General features: G+C 33.2%; 1 long non-coding RNA gene across 1 annotated transcript in view; it reads right to left on the bottom strand.

Moving 5' to 3' along the window:
* Positions 1 to 516: 516 nt before the first annotated feature.
* Positions 517 to 16,482, bottom strand: part of LOC141519986 (uncharacterized) — a 41,946-nt gene continuing 25,980 nt past the window's right edge. Inside the window, exons 3-4 of the long non-coding RNA XR_012477498.1 lie at positions 5,547 to 5,595; positions 517 to 594 (exon numbers count right to left, since the gene is read on the bottom strand). This is a non-coding gene — a long non-coding RNA (uncharacterized LOC141519986). The remainder of the gene's footprint in view (positions 595 to 5,546; positions 5,596 to 16,482) is intronic.

Genomic DNA, 16,482 nt, shown 5'->3' with positions numbered 1-16,482 from the left:
GGAAAAAACAAGAAGTAGTTTCAAACCCAAAAAGAACTCATGGAAGAACTAGGAGTTTAAAATAATAAAAGAGAGGTAGAAGAAAAATTGAGAAAAGAGGATTATGAAAAAAAAAAGAGTAAAGAGTTTGGAAAAAGAAAAAATAACTACTTTAAAATTAGAATTAGCGAATGGAAAAGAAGACAAAAAATTCATTTTAGAATATAACTTTTTAAAGACTAAAAATGACCAAATGAAAAAGAAAAAGCTAATAAAGAAAATTAATACCTTAAAAATTAGAATTGGTCCATCAAGAATCAATCACATTGGGTGGCTAGGTGGTGTAGTGTATAGAGCACCGGTACTGGAGCCAGGACTACCTGAGTTCAAATCCAGCCTCAGACACTTAATAATTACCTAGCTGTGTGGCCTTGGGCGAGCCACTTAACCCCATTTGCCTTGCAAAAACCTAAAAATAATCTATCACATAAATTAGAAAAAAAAAAGGAAGAAAATGTAAAATATAGAAAAAGCAGCTTACCTGAAAAATAGATCCAAGAGAGATAACATCAGAATCACTGAACTACTTAAAAGTCATAATAGTACTCCATTGTTCTGTAAGAAATCATGAGTTAACTGAAAGTTAAATTTAATTTTTTAAAAATTATAGGAGTGGCTAGGTGGTGCACTGGATAGAGCACCAGTCCTGGAGTCAGGAGTGCCTGAGTTTAAATCCAGATTCAAACATTTAATAATTACCTAGCTGTGTGGCCTTGGGCAAGACACTTAACCCCATTTGCCTTACAAAAAGAAAAAAAAAATGAAAAAAATATTTATTTATTTATTTTCATCCATATGCCCATGTATATTTTTTAAGTTACAGAATTTCCTCCACCCTCCCTTCCTACCCCCCTCTCCTCAGTGGTGAAATTCGGTTAGCATTATACATACATATTTTTTATAAACATGTTTACAGATTACTTATTTTCAGTGTCAGGAATTAGGATCAAGGGATAAGAGATAACTTTTATAAAGTTCTCATCAGATTCTGAAGGGCTGTTTTTATTTTTGTTGTTCTGTTTTGATTTGTTTTGTTTTGTTCTTCTCCCTCTGGATGGGGATAACCTAGTCCATAGCTGGTCTAATACAATTATCCTAATTCTCCGAACTGCTGAGAGTAGCTGTTTCTATCAAGGTTTATCATCTCCCAGTATGCAATGAGTTATAGGATCTGATGCTGAGAGAAGGGAGTAGAACCAAAAGAACATCATACACATTAACAAAAACATTGTGAAATGATCAACTCTGATGAATGAAGCTGCTCTCAGCAGTTCAGAGACCTAGGACGACCTTATTATATTAGACTGGCAATGAACAATGCTATACCCATCCAGAGGAAGAAAAATAACAAATAAACAAAAAATCCTTCAGAAATTTAAGAACACAGCATTCATTTTTTGAAACATAGTTCTCAGGTATTTCTTTCCCTTAATACTAATTCCTCATACGGAAAATGACTAATCTGTAAACATGTTTAGTATAAATGTCTATGTACAATATTAACCTGTTTGCTGTTGAAGGGAAGAGGGGTGGGAGGGGAGAAGAATTTTTTTTTTAATTTTTAAAAAATAAATCATAAGTGGTCTGACCTCTTAAAAGCCTGGAAAGATTTTCATTAACTGATACTGAGTGAAGTGAGCAGAAACAAGACAACTTTGTTCAAATTAACAATAACATTGTGAAATGATGAACTCTGATGAACACCACTCATCTCAGCAGTTCAGTGATCAAGGATAAACCAAACAGACCTTTATGGAAAATACCATCCACATTCACAGGAAAAATTATGGCATCTGAATGCAGAGCATTCAGCATTTGTATAAAAAATATGTTCATGGTCATTTGTATAAAAAAATATGTTCATGGTCATCAAGATGTCATTGTGAAGGCAGAATTTCCCAGGAACTCCTTTCCCAAAATACTCCAAAAACCATCAAATTTATAACCCTAGCCAAAATTTAGAGGGGCAGAACCCACAGAAAGACTGAGTGATACATTTTCCCAGTCCAAGATAATTTAGAAGTTCTGTGGGAAAGATGTGTTTCACCAGGACTGGGAGTTGGAAAAATCCCAGGTCACAATGCAGCCAGGTAACAGCTTGAAGGATCAGTGAAAGAACTCTGCTACACTGGAATGAGTGTGGAGGGAGGAGCACCAGCCACAGAACCTGCAGTGAGAATTGGGGGGAAACCAGCCTGCACCTCCAGAGCACAGCCCACAGAGGGTAAGGGGGCCAGGGGAGACAGAACAGAAATCTCTCTGCTCTCCCTGGGCCAGGACTCTGCTGTTTGTCCACACTCTGATCCAGCTTGCAGTTTGGCCTTCCATACTAAGATAACTAAGCAGGGCTCCTCCTTACAGCTTCAGGGTAGAGGGAAGTGCTGTAATCATCTACATAGCAAAGCACAGGCAAGAGAGCATAAGACCATGGAGGAAAAAAGGTCCCAGTGGGGTTTCCCCTCCCCTCCAAAAAAAACCCAAAGTCTTGGAAGTTCTGTAAATTAGTTTTGGGATGAGGAAATGAATAAACAACAGAAAAAAAAGAAGAATCTGACCATAGAAAATTACTTTAGTGCCACTGAAGATCAAAACACATACTCAGATGATGACAAATTTGAAGCTTCTATAACCAAAACCTCCAAGAGAATTAGAAAATGGGTTCAGACTATGAATGAGTTCAAAAAAGACTTTGAAAAGCAATTAAAGGAGGTGGAGGAGAAATTGGGAGGAGAAATGAGAGCAATGCAGAAAAATCATGAAAACCAAATCAGCAGATTGGTGAAAGAAATACAAAAAGTTAATGAAAAAAATAATATGTTAAAAACCAGTTTACGCCAAATGGAGAAAAGCAAAACAAAAAGCAAAGGAGGAGGAGAATGCCTTAAAAAGCAAAACTGGCCAGCTGGAAAAGGAGATAAAAAAGCCCTCTGAAGCAAATAACTCCTGGGGGTGGCTAGGTGGCATAGTGGATAAAGCACTGGCCCCGGAGTCAGTAGTACCTGGATTCAAGTCCGGTCTCAGACACTTAATAATTACATAGCTGTGTGGCCTTGGGCAAGCCACTTAACCCCATTGCCTTGCAAAAACCTAAAATAAAATAACTCCTTCAGGGGTGGCTAGCTGACCCAGAGGATAGATTACTGGCCCTGGAGTCAGGAGTACCTGAGTTCAAATCTGGCCTCTGACAATTAATAATTACCTAGCTGTGTGGTCTAGGGCAAGCCACTTAACCCCATTGCCTTGCAAAAAATAAAAAAAAAAAACAATAATAATAACTCCTTCAAATGCAGAATAGAAGTAAAAGAAGCTGATGACTTTGCAAGAAATAAGGAAGAAATAATACTCCTCCAAAAAAAGCCAAAAATTAGAAGAAAATGTGAAATATCTCATTGTGCAAACAACGGAACTTGAAAACAGTTCCAGAAGAAAGAATTTAACAATTATTGGGTTACCAGGAAAAGAGCCTAGGCTTCATTTTCCAAGAAATAATACAGCAAAATTGCCCTGAGATCCTAGAAGCTGAGGGTAAAATAGAAATTCATTGGTCACCTCCTTAAAGAGATCCCAAAAGAAAAACTTCCAGGAATATTATAGCCAAGTTCCAAAATTCCCAAATCAAAGAAAAAATTCTAAAAGCTGCCAGAAAGAAACAATTCACCTACTGAGGCTCCATAGTCAGGATTACACAGGATCTGGCAGCATTTACATTAAGGGCTGGTAGGGATTGGAATATGATATTCCAGAAAGCAAAAGATCTTGGTTTACAACCGAGAATCAACTACCCAGCAAAATGGAACACCCACTTTCAGGAGAAAAGATGGACCTTCATTGAAACAGGGAACTTTCAAACTTTCCTAATGAAACCACCAGAGCTGAACAGAAAGTTTGATTTCCAAGTACAGGACTCTGGTGAACCATAGAGCGGGTGGATGAGAAGGACTAACTATGAGGAACTTAATCATATTGAACTGTTTGTATTCCTGTATGGGAATAAGATATTGATAACTCATATGAACTTTCTGATTTATAAGAGCTGTTAGAAGGAACATATATGAGACAGGACACAGGAAGGAGCAGAATATAATAATATAATATAGTAAAAAGATGGAGTCAATGGGTGATAAAGGAAAGTACTGGGAGGAAGGGAAAGGAGATGAAGAAGAAGCTAAGAAATTTCACATAAGAGTCAAGAAAAATCTTTTTCAATGTTGTGGAACAGGGAAAGGCAAGGTGGAATAAATAAGCCCTCATTCTCATCAGAAATGGCTCAGAGAGGAAATAACATACACATTTAATAGGATATAGAAATCTATCTTACCCTAGAGAAAAATGAGAAGAAAGGGATGGGATAAGGGGGAATGAGGGGAGGGAAGTGGGGAATAGGTGATAGAAGAGAGAGAAGATTATGGGAAAGGGTACTCATATACAACACACTTTTGGACAGGGTCAGATTTAAAGGAGAGAGAGAGAGAATAGAATAAATGAGAGTGTGGAGGAATAGAGTGGAGGGAAATACAGCTAGTAATAGCAACTGTGGGAAAAATATTGAATCAACTTTTCTAGTGGGCTTATGATAAAGAAAGCAACTCACCCCAGAGTCAGAGCAATTGTAATTTGAATACAGACTAAAATACATTTTTTTCTCTCTCTCACTATTCCTGAGATTTCTCATCTTCTTGGGGGGGGATGATATATTTACTCTTATAACAAAGTTATTTTAATAATATAAAACAAATAAATCTAGATCCTTCACTGAAAAAAAAGTATGTTCACTTTTTAAAAATTCTTTTATTGTTTTTTTCTTTCTCATGTATTGTTTTCTTAATTCTAATTCTTTTACATGTCTCATATATGTTAAATATGCTTGAACATGTATAACCTATATCCCAGATGTCTTGCTGATAAGGGAAGGGGGGAAGGGAGAAAGGAATTCAAAAATTTGCAATAAGAAGATTATTAAAAACTATCTTTGTATGTATTTGGAAACAAATTTGAATGTGGATAATAAGAAAAGAAATGGGACAAAGAACAAATCATATCAATAATTTCTTTAAAGCAGATAACGATAAGACAACATACTAAAATGTTTGACATGCATGCATTTAGTACTTAGGGAAATATTTTATCTAAATTCTTACATCAACACAATAGAAAAATTACAGATCAATGAATTATGCATGCAAATAAAAAGCAGAAGAAATGATGAATTAAAAATCTCTAGTTGAGTACCAAATTAGAAATCCTAATATCAATGGTGAGATTAATAAGATTGGAAGTTTAAAAAAATGTATTGAGCTAATAAATAAATCTAGGAGTTAGTTTTATGAAAGAGAAAATCAATGTCATTGTTTAATTTGATTTAAAAAAAGGAAGGAAGATAACCAAATATCTAGTATCAAGAAAGTAAAAAGTGGGGACAGCTAGGTGGTACAGTGCATAAATCACTGGCCCTGAAGTCAGGAGTACCTGAGTTCAAATCTGGCCTCAGACACTTAATAATTACCTACCTATGTTGCCTTCAGCAGGTCACTTAACCCCAATGCCTTTCAAAAAAACCTAAAAAAAAAGAAAGTAAAAAGTAAAATCACCACCAATGAATAGGAAATTGAAGCAATAACTTAGAATTATTTTGCCCAACATTATGCTAAAAATCTAAGTTAAATGATAAATATTTACAAAGTTATAACTTGCCCATATTAACAGAAGAGAAAATAAAACACTTAAATAACCCTATCTTACAAAAAGAAGTTGAACAAGGCATTAATGAACTACCTAAGAAAAGAATATGCAAGACCAGATGGGCTCACCAGTGAACTGAACCAAGCATGTAATATAAAAAGCAATTAATACTAATACAATGTAAACTTTTAAATTTTTTAAATTTTATTTATTTAAAGCAATGGGGTTAAGAGTGACATGCCCAAGGTTACATAGCTAAGTAATTATTGTCTCTGCTTTGCCACCTAGCTGAAACCTCAAGCTCCTTTTATAGCACAAACATGGTGTTGATAACAAAATCTGGAAGACCTAAAGCACAGGAAGAGAATTATGGACCAACTTTCCTATTGAGTATAAATGTAAAAGTTTTGAACCAAATACTAGCAAGGATATTATAGCAATTTATCACAAGAACTACATAATATCACCAGATGGAATTTATAATAGGAATTCAGGGTTAGTGCAATATTAGGGAAACTATCAACATAATTGATCATATCAAAGACAAAATTAATAGAAATAGATACTTTCAATAAATACTGAAAAAAATTTGAACACATACAGTACTCATTCTCATTCAAAAACACTGGAGAGTTTAGGAATAAAAAAAATCATTCCTTAAAAAAGACAAATAGAATCAAAATAAAACCATCAGCAAACATTATCTTTAATGAGGATAAGCTAGAAGCATTTCCATTAGATCAGGGGTGAAATAAGAATGACCCTTAATACTACTATTAATTTAAATGGTTCTAAAAATGTTAGCTATAACAATAAGAGAAGGAAAAGAAATTGAAGAAATTAGAAGAGACAATGAGAAAACAAGACAATCACTCCTCTCAGATGATATGATGTTATACTTAAAGAACCCTAGAGAATCAACTAAAAAAATTACTTGACTAAGTATCAATTTTAGCAAAGTTGCAGAATATGATAAATATACATAAAATCTCAGGCATTTCTTTTTATGATCACAGAGATATATTTTATCTCCTGTTTTTAATTATTTGGGGCAATTTAGAAAATTATGTCTAGGCTCTTCTTTTTTCCTAGAGTTAAGGTAGTCTTTTGATTTTTTTTTTATTCAATTGATATTTTATTTTTTTATTTAATTGATTTTTATTTTAATTTTACAATTACATGTTATATGAGTTTTTCAACATTCATTCACATGCATAAGCATATAGTTAAGATAGAAAATTTTCTTCCAAGGCAATTCTCAGAAAAAGAAACCAAAATTATAGTCATATAAAAAATTACTATAAATCATTTTTGACTAGAGAAATGTAAATAAAAGTACCTCTGAGACACCACCTCACACCTCTCAGATTGTGCAATATGACTAGAAAGAATAACAATCAATGTTCGTGGGGATGTGGGAAAACTGGGACACTAATGCATTGTTAGTAGAGAACTGATACAACCTTTCCGAAGAACAATTTAAAATTATTCCCAAAGGGCAATAAAAATATGCATACTCTTTGATCCAGCAATATCACTATTGGGTCTGTATCCTAAAGAGATAAAGAAAAGGGATAATAATTTCACATGTACAAAAATATTCAAAACAGTTCTTTCCATAGTGGCAAAAAATTAGAAATTGTGGGGATGCCCATCAATTGGGGAATGACTGAACAAACTGTGGTATATGTACATGATGGAACACTGTTGTTTTATAAGAAATCATGAGGGATGGAATTTCAGAAAGACCTGGAAAGACTTGCATGAATTAATGCTGAGTGAAATGAGAAGAACCAGAAAAACATTATACAGTCTAACAACAACATGGGATGATAATCAATCATGATGGACTTGTTCATTTCAAGAGTACAATAGCCAAAGACAATTTTAAAAGATTTGTGATGTAGACTACTACCCATATCCAGAGATGGAACTATGGAGTTTAAATGAAGATCTAAGTTTATCATCTCAGTTGTCTTATGTATTATGACTCAGGGAATTTTATAATCTCTAATGTTTTCTTTCTTCCATTTGGATCTGATTCTTCTCTCATAACATGTTCAATTTCAATCTATATTTCTCCTGATTATAAATGTAAAGCCTATATTAGATGACTTTCTGTCAGGAGCAAGGGGGAGGGAAGGGAAGGAGGGAGAAAAATTGTAAGAAATAAAATTTCTTTCCATCTTTCCTTCCCATCCCTTCCCCTCAATGGCAAACAATCTGGAGTATATTATACATACATATGAGTTTAACATGTTTAACAATTAGTTATTTTCTGACTGAGAAATTAGGATTAAGTGAAAATAAAGAAAACAATGAGATAGGAAAGAAAAACATAAGAATTTTTTTTAAAGTTAATGTCATGTTCATTCAGATTCTGTATGGGTTTTTTGTTTGTTTGCTTGCTTTGTTTTATTTTTCTTCCTCTGGATGTGAATAGCATTATCCATAACAGGTGTCTAGGGTTGTCATAGCCCTCTGAACTTCTGAGAAAAGTTGTATCCATCAAGATTGATCAACTCACAATTTGGTTGTTAATGTGTACAATGTTCTCTTGGTTCTGTTCTTTTCTCTCAGCATCAGTTCTTATAATTCATTCCATCCTTCTTTAGAGTCTGACAATTCATGCTTTCTTTTAGAACAATAGTATTTCATAATATTCATATGCCATAACTTGTTCAGCCATTCCCCAATTGATGGACATCCCCTCAAATTCCAATTCTTTGCCACTACAAAAATAGCTGCTATGCATATTCTGGAACATGTGGGACTTTCCCCATTTTTATTACTTCTGGATATAGGCCTAGTATTAGAATTTCTGGATCAAATGTTATGATAAGCTTTTGCTCTTTGGACAAAGTTCTATATTGTTCTCCACAATGATTGGATAAGTTCACAACTCCACCAATTATACATTAATTGCCCAATCCTCCCAGAACCTCTCCAACATTGACTGTATTCCCTTTTTGTCATCTAAGCCTATCTGATAGGTTTGAGATTGAACCACTTTGTTGTTTTAGTTAGCATTTCTCTGGTCAGTAATGATTTGGAAAATTTTTTCATAAAATTCTATATAGGTTTAATACCTTCATTTGACAACTGTTCACATCCTTTGACCATTTATCATTTAGGAGATGACTTGTAACCATATAAATTTGATACAATACTCTACAAATTTTAGAAATGAGATCTTTATCAGAACCTTTAGCTGTGAAAATTTTTCCCAGCTTTCTATTTTCTTTCTATTCTGGGCAGCATTGATTTTATTAGTGTAAAAATCTTTTAATTTAATATAGTCAACACAATACATTTTGCAATTTATAATATACTCTATTTCTTGTTTGGTCATAAATCTTTCCCCTTACTATATGATCCATTGATTCTTAACTTTCTTTTTTAAAAATGCTTTCTAGGTTCATATTTGATATGATATTTTAAATGTTTTTAGCTATGTTTTCTATTTTTTAACTTTATGTGAATATTCCCTGGCATCTCTTGGAATCATTAATTTATACCAATCAGTAAACTTATTGAAGTACCTGCAATGTTTCATGTTCCATACTAAGCAATGAATATACAAAAAGAAATGAAAAACTGACCTTTACTTTAAGGAGCTTGACCTCCAATAGAGCAATAACATGCAAACAAATATGTACAAAGCAATGATAAATAAGAGATAATTAACAAGGAAATACTGAATTCAAGAAAGGCTTAGGAAGTCTTCCTGCAAAAGACTGGATTTTGGTTAGAACTTAAAGGAAGTCATGGCAGTTAGTAGATGGAGCTTAGAAGGAAGAAGAGTGTTCCAGACTTGCAGGACAGTCTGAGATAATGTCCAGAGCTGAGATGGATTGCCTGTTCAATAGAACAGCCCATCGTAATAGAAATAGTTATGGGTCAAAGATTAAGGTATAAAAACCCTGAAAAGGTAGCAGCAGGGTTAGATTAAGCAGAAGGGCTTAGAATGACAAAGTATTTTGTAATTGATCTTTAATATGATAGGAAACTTCTGGAATTTATTGACTAGGGACCAGAAAATGATCAGATGACACTTAGGGATATCACTTTAATTCTGAATGGAGGATGGACTGGAGAAACGAGAGACTTTAGGCATTCAAAGCCACTAGCAATAATCCAGGCACCAAGTGATAAAGGCCTGCAGAGAGGAAAAGGAGTGTATACAAGAGATGTTTCAAAGGGAAAATCATAAGACAATGGCAAAAGTTTGTGTACATGGGAGTGACAGTGAGGAGTTCAGGGTGTCTTATATTGTAAGCTTGAGAAACTGAAAGTATGATTTTGCTTGCTTCAGTAAAAAGAAAGGTAAGAACAGAGGGAGAGTTTAGGAGTAAAGAAATGAGTTTTGTTGGAACATGTGGAATATAAAATATCTTAGTGAACATCCAGATCCAGATGTCTGAAAGTCAGTTGGAGATATGAGACTGGACATCATTAGAGAGTATGCAGCAGGATAGGTTGATTTGATGATCATCAGTGTAATTAAATGCATGGGAGCTAATGAGATCATCAAAAGAAATAGTATAGAGAAAAATTAGAAAAGAACCTAGGACAGAACCCTGAGAGACACCTACAGTTAAAAAATATGCTCTGAAAAAAAAATGTCCGGTAAAGAAAATAGAGAAGGAATAGTCAGATGGACAGAATCAAAACCAGAAGAGAATATTGTCCAAAAACCCCAGGGAGAAGGGAGTCTAATGGAAGAGAGGATGATTAATAGTGTCAAAGACTACAGAGAGGTAAAAGGGAATGAGGAATGATAAAATGTCAGTGTATTTGGCAACTAAGAGATCATGAGTAAATTTGGAGAAAAAGTTTCATGGGAATAATGTCAACAGTAAGATTGTTAGGGGTTAAGAAAAGAGTAAGAGTAGAGGAAGTGGAGTCATATTAAAAATGGTTTTATTTTTCCAATCTTTTAATTTTTTCTCAATTAAATTTAAAGATAGCTTTCAACATTCATTTTTGTGAGATTTTGCCTTCCACATTTTTCTCCCTCCTCCTTCCCCTTAAGAGTATTCAATCTGATATGAGTTATACATGTACAATTATATTAAACATTTTTTCATATTAGTCATGTTGTAAAAGAAACAGAATGAGAAGAAAAAGTAATGTGAAAGGAATAAAAATGTAGAAGTTGTAAAAATGAAAATAGTATGCTTTGATTTGCATTCACATTCCATAGTTCTTTCTCTAGATGTGAAAAGTATTTTCCTTCATAAATATTTTTTAAATATCTTTAATCATTGTCCTGCTAGGAAGAGCTAAGTATATCTATCATGGTTGGACACCACAAAACATATATCTTACTGTATATAATGTTCACCTGATTCCACTCACTTCACTCAGCATCAGTTCATGTAAACAGTATGTTCTGAAATCTACCTTCTTGTGATCTATTTTAACAGAACAAAGTGTTCATTTCATTCATATATCCCCAATTTGTTTAGCAATTCCTCAATTGATGGGCATCTCCTCAATTTCTAATTATTTCCCACTACAAAAATATTTAATATAAATATTTTATATGGGTTAACTTTATCCATTTTTATGATCTCTTTGAGACAAAGACTTGGTATCAGTATTGCTAGATGATATTGCCATTTAGGCAGAGTTCCAAATTGCCCTCCAGAATGATTGTATCAGTTCACAATACTTCTTTCTATAAGTGTATGTGTTCCAGTTTTCCCAATCTCCTCCAACATTTATCATTTTCCTTTTATGTCATATTAGCAAATATGATCTGAGTTATTTTAATTTGCATTTCTCTAATGAATAATGATTTGGAGAACTTTTCATACATTTATTTGAAAATTGTTTATTCCTATCCTGTGACCATTTCTCAATTGGGAAATGACTTTTGACCGTATAAATTTGTTTCAATTCATCTCTCTATGTTAGAAATGAGATATTTATAAAAACCTCTCATTGAGAAAATTTTTTGTTTTTCTTCTAATCTTGCAGCATTAGTTTTCTTAGTCCAAAAATTTTTCATCTAATATAGGAATCCATTTTGCAATTTATAATGTACTCTATTTCTTCTTTAGTCATAAATTTCTCCCCTTTCCTTAGATCTGAAAGAGTATTTCCTGCTCTATTAATGGTGTCATCCTTAATGTCTAAATCCTGTATCCATTTCTAATATTTTGATATGGGGGGAGAGATTTGGGTTTATACCTAGTTTATGCTGTGCTGTTTTCCAGTTTTCCCAATAGTTTTTTTTTTCAAATGAGTTCTTATACCAGAAGCTAATTTCTTTGGGTTTGTCAAACAATAGATTACTTTAGTCACTTATTATTCCTTTGTACCTATCCTAATACACTGGTCCATTTCTCTATTTCTTAACCAGTACCAGGCAGTTTTGATGTTTGTTGATTTATAGTATAGTTTTAGATCTAGTAGAGCCAAGTCACCTTCCTTTATGTTTTTTTCCATCATTACCCTTGTGTAAAAGATTGTTGAGGGTCATAGGAAGGTCATTGTGTGACTGGGAATGACTTAAATGTCCTTTTGCCCATATGCATCAATGACCTACTCACCTGGATTGGCTCTCCAGATCTTCTCATCTGTTCCTTATATTTTGGCACTTTCTGGAGCATTGTCTGTAAATACTAAGCCAGTGATAGCAACATTGTATGTGAGTACTGGCCTAAGGAAGTAAACTTTTATCACCTGCTGGCAAGGAGCACTGGAGTATTATTTGACTGTTAATTAGAGAATACCCATGATTGGGAATGAACCAGGGACTAAGGGGATATTTAAGATCTTGGATTCTGTAAAATAAATGGAGAACTTATCATCTTTGTCTTCTGCCTCTTCAATGTTTGCCTGAGACTTGACTATAAGATGGACTGAGTCAAGTGAATAGGTTATGAATAAATTATGTAGTATAGGTCACCTGGCTGGCACACAGCACCCTTTGATATTCTTGACCTCGAGATGAATTTTGCTACTATGTTTTTCTAGTTCTGTAAAATAATAATTTGGTAGTTTTATTTGTATGGCACAGAATAAGCAATTTAATTTGCATAGAACTGTCATTTTTATTATAATTAGTTCAACCTAATCATGAGCAATTGACATTTTTTCCAATTGTTTATATATGACTCTATTGGTGTGAAAAGTTTTTTGTGATTGTGATTATATAGTTTCCTGGATTTGTCTTGGGTGGTAGATTCTCAAGTATTTTATGTTATCTGCAGTTATTTTAAATGGAATTTCTCTTTCTATCTCTTCACATAGGGCTTTGTTACTCCTACCTAGAAAAACTGAGAATAAGGGTGGCTAGGTCGTATAGTAGATAGAGCACCAGCCCTGGAGTCAGCAGTACCTGAGTTCAAATCTGTCCTCAGACCCTTAATAATTACCTAGCTGTGTGGCCTTGGGCAAGCCACTTAATCCCATTTGCCTTGCAAAAAAAAAGCCTAAAAAAAACCCTGAGGTTTTATATGAGTTTATTTTATATCCAGTTACTTTATTGTATCAGTTAATGGTTTCAAGTAGTTCTTTGGCTGATTTTCTTTGGTTTTCTAAGTATACCATCATATCATCTGCAAATAGTGAAAGTTTTGCTTTCTTATTGCCAGTTCTAATTCCTTTAATTTCTTTTTCTTCTCTTATTGCAAAAGTTATTATTTCTAGTAAGGGTGGTAATGGGCATCCTGTTTCACCCCTGATCTTATTGGAAATACTCCTAGTTCATCCCTATTTTATATATAATATTTGTTGATGGTTTTTAGATAGATACTTCTTATTATTTTAAGGAAAATTCCATTTATTCCTTTACTTTCTAGTGTTTTTATTTAATTATTTTTAATATTTAAGGCAATGGGGTTAAGTGACTTGCCCAAGGTCACACAGTTGGTAATTATTAAGTGTCTGAGGCCAGATTTGAACTCCAGTACTCCTGACTCCAGGGCCGGTGTTCTATCCACTGTGCCACCTAGCTGCCCCCTTTCTAGTGTTTTTAATAGTAATGGATATGGTATGTTGTCAACATCTATTTTTCAGCATCTATTGAGATAATCATATAATTTTGTTAGTTTTATTACTGACAGGTTCAATTAAATTGAGTGTTTTCATAATATTGAATCATCCCTGCCTACCTATTATAAATCCTACCTGATCATATTGAATTATCCTAGAAATGATTTGTTCTAATCTCTTTGGAAATTTCTATTTATGATTTTTGCATCAATGTTCATTAGGGAGATTGGTCTATAACATTCTTTGTGTGAATCAACTCTTCCAAGTTTAAATATCAGCACTACGTAGTGTCATAAAAGGAATTTGGCAGAATTCCTCCTAGTTTTTAAATGGATTTTGAAGAATTGGATTTATTTGCTTATTAAGTGTTTGGTAAAATCCATCTGGACAGGAGGAAACTTTTTGTTACGGAAGTTTATTGATGGTTTCTTCAATTTTTTTTTCTAAATTGAGGTTAAGTATTTTATTTTCTCTTTTGTTGTTCTGAATAGTTTTTATTTTTGTAAATATTCATTTCTTTCACTCACATTTTCAAATTAATTGGGATGCAGTTGGGCAGAATAGCTCTGAATTATCTGTTTAATTTCTTTCTCATTGGTGTTGAGTTCACCCTTTTCTTTTTTGTTCACCATTTTCATTTTTGATACTGATAATTTGATATTCTCTTTTCTTTTTAAAAATATCAGATTAACCAAAGATTTATCTATTCTATTTTTTATTGAACCAACTAAGTTTTATTTATTAGATAATGGCTTTTTGCTTTCAATTTTATTAATCTTTCCTTTAACTTTGAGATTTCTCATTTGGTATTTAATTGGGGATCTTTAATTTTTTCATTTTGTAGCATACACAATTCATTGACTTCCTCTTTCTCTATTTTATTCATATAAGCATTTAGAGATATAAAATTTCCCCCCCAAAAGCTGTTTTGGGTTCATTCCTTATATTTTGGTATAATGTCTTATTGTTATCATTTTCTTGGATAAAATGGGTGATTATTTCTTTTTTCTTTTTAAAAAAATTATTTATTTATTTTAATCCATATGCATATGTATATTTTTAAGTTACAAAGTTTTCTTATACCCTCCCTTCACACCCCCCTCCCCTCAGTGATGAACAGACAGGTTAGCATTGTACATACATATTTTAGATGAACATGTTTACATGTTATTCATTCTCAGTATGAGGAATTAGGATTAAGGGAAAAATATACATAACAGATGATTTTTATAAAGTGTTCATCAGATTCTGAAGGGTCGATTTTTCTCTTTTTTGTTTTATTTTGTTTTTGTTCTACTGGATGGGATAACATTGTCCAATAGCCAATCTAATATGATTGTCCTACCTCTCTGAACAGCTGAGAGGAGCTGCTACCATTAAGGTTGATCATCTCCAAATGTTGTTGTTAATATGTACATTGTTCTCTTGGTTGAAATGGTTGATTATTTCCATGATTTGTTGTTTGATCCACTAATTCTTTGAAATTAAGATATTTTCAAATTAATTTTTGGTTTATCTTTTCATGACCCTTCATTACATGTAATTTTTATAGTATCATGCTTTGAAAAATACCCACTTATTATTTCCTTCTTTCTACATTTGATGATAAGGTTTACTTCAGAGAAAAAGGTACATTCTTTTCTATCCCAATTCAGTTTTCTTTAGAGGTATCATATATACATTTTTAGAGATTTTATTGACCTTCTTAACTTTCTTCTTGTTTATTTTGTAGTTAGATTTTCTAATTCTGAGAGAGTAAGGTTGATGTTGCCCATTTTTTAGTTTTTCTGTCTATTATTCCTTGTAATTCATTCAACTTCTGTGAGGATTTGTATGATATACATTTGTTGCAGTATGTTTCATAATGATATAACTTCATTGTCTATGGTGCCTTTTATGAAGAAGCAGTTTCTTTCCTTAACCCTTTTAATGAGATCTATTTCTGCTTTTGCTTTGTCTGAGATTAGTATTACTACCCCTGATTTTTTTTAATTACCCTGAGTCATAATATATTCTGCTCCAACCTTTTGCGTTTACCCTGTGTGTATCTCTCTGCTTCAAAAGTGTTTCTTGTAAATAACATACTGTAGGATTCTAGTTTTTATTCCATTCTGCTATCCAATACCATTTTATGGGAGAATTTATCATATTCACTTTTACTAAATTTTCCTAATTCTTTCTTTCCCTCCATGCTATCTTTCCTTGTTTATACTTTTCTCTTTCCTTTCTTCTTATTCCTTTCCACCAATATTTTGCTTCCTTTCCCCTTTAACTTTTCTTTTAAATTTTAACTTCAACTTTACCTTCACTTCTACCTTCACTTTCCCTTTTATTAGTCCCTTCTTCCCCTTACTTTCCCTTTTCCCCTTTACTTCACTGTGGGGTAGGACAGATTTTTAAACCCAATGGGGGTGGAGGACAGCTAGGTGGCATAGTGCATAGAGCACTGACCCTGGTGTCAGGAGGGCCTGAGTTCAAATCTTGTCTCAGACACTCAATAATCTAGCTGTGTGACCCTGGGCAAGTCACCTAACCTCATTGCCTAAAATGAATAAAATTTTTAAAAATTTATAATTGGGAATATATGTTATTTCCATATCTGGGCCAAATCTATTAAATAAGATATATTCACTATTCATAGCCTTCCTTTTTTTACTCTACTATAATAGGTCTTTCTGTCTCTTCATCTGTTGTTATTTTTCCAATCACTAATGACTAGCCTTCTTCTAGTATACCTATATTGTACTTATAATCCCT

The sequence above is a fragment of the Macrotis lagotis genome, chromosome 4 (assembly GCF_037893015.1).
Source record: "Macrotis lagotis isolate mMagLag1 chromosome 4, bilby.v1.9.chrom.fasta, whole genome shotgun sequence".
Taxonomy (NCBI): domain Eukaryota; kingdom Metazoa; phylum Chordata; class Mammalia; order Peramelemorphia; family Peramelidae; genus Macrotis; species Macrotis lagotis.
The sequence above is the reverse complement of the archived record's forward strand: the minus strand, read 5'-3'. Positions and strand labels throughout refer to the sequence as shown.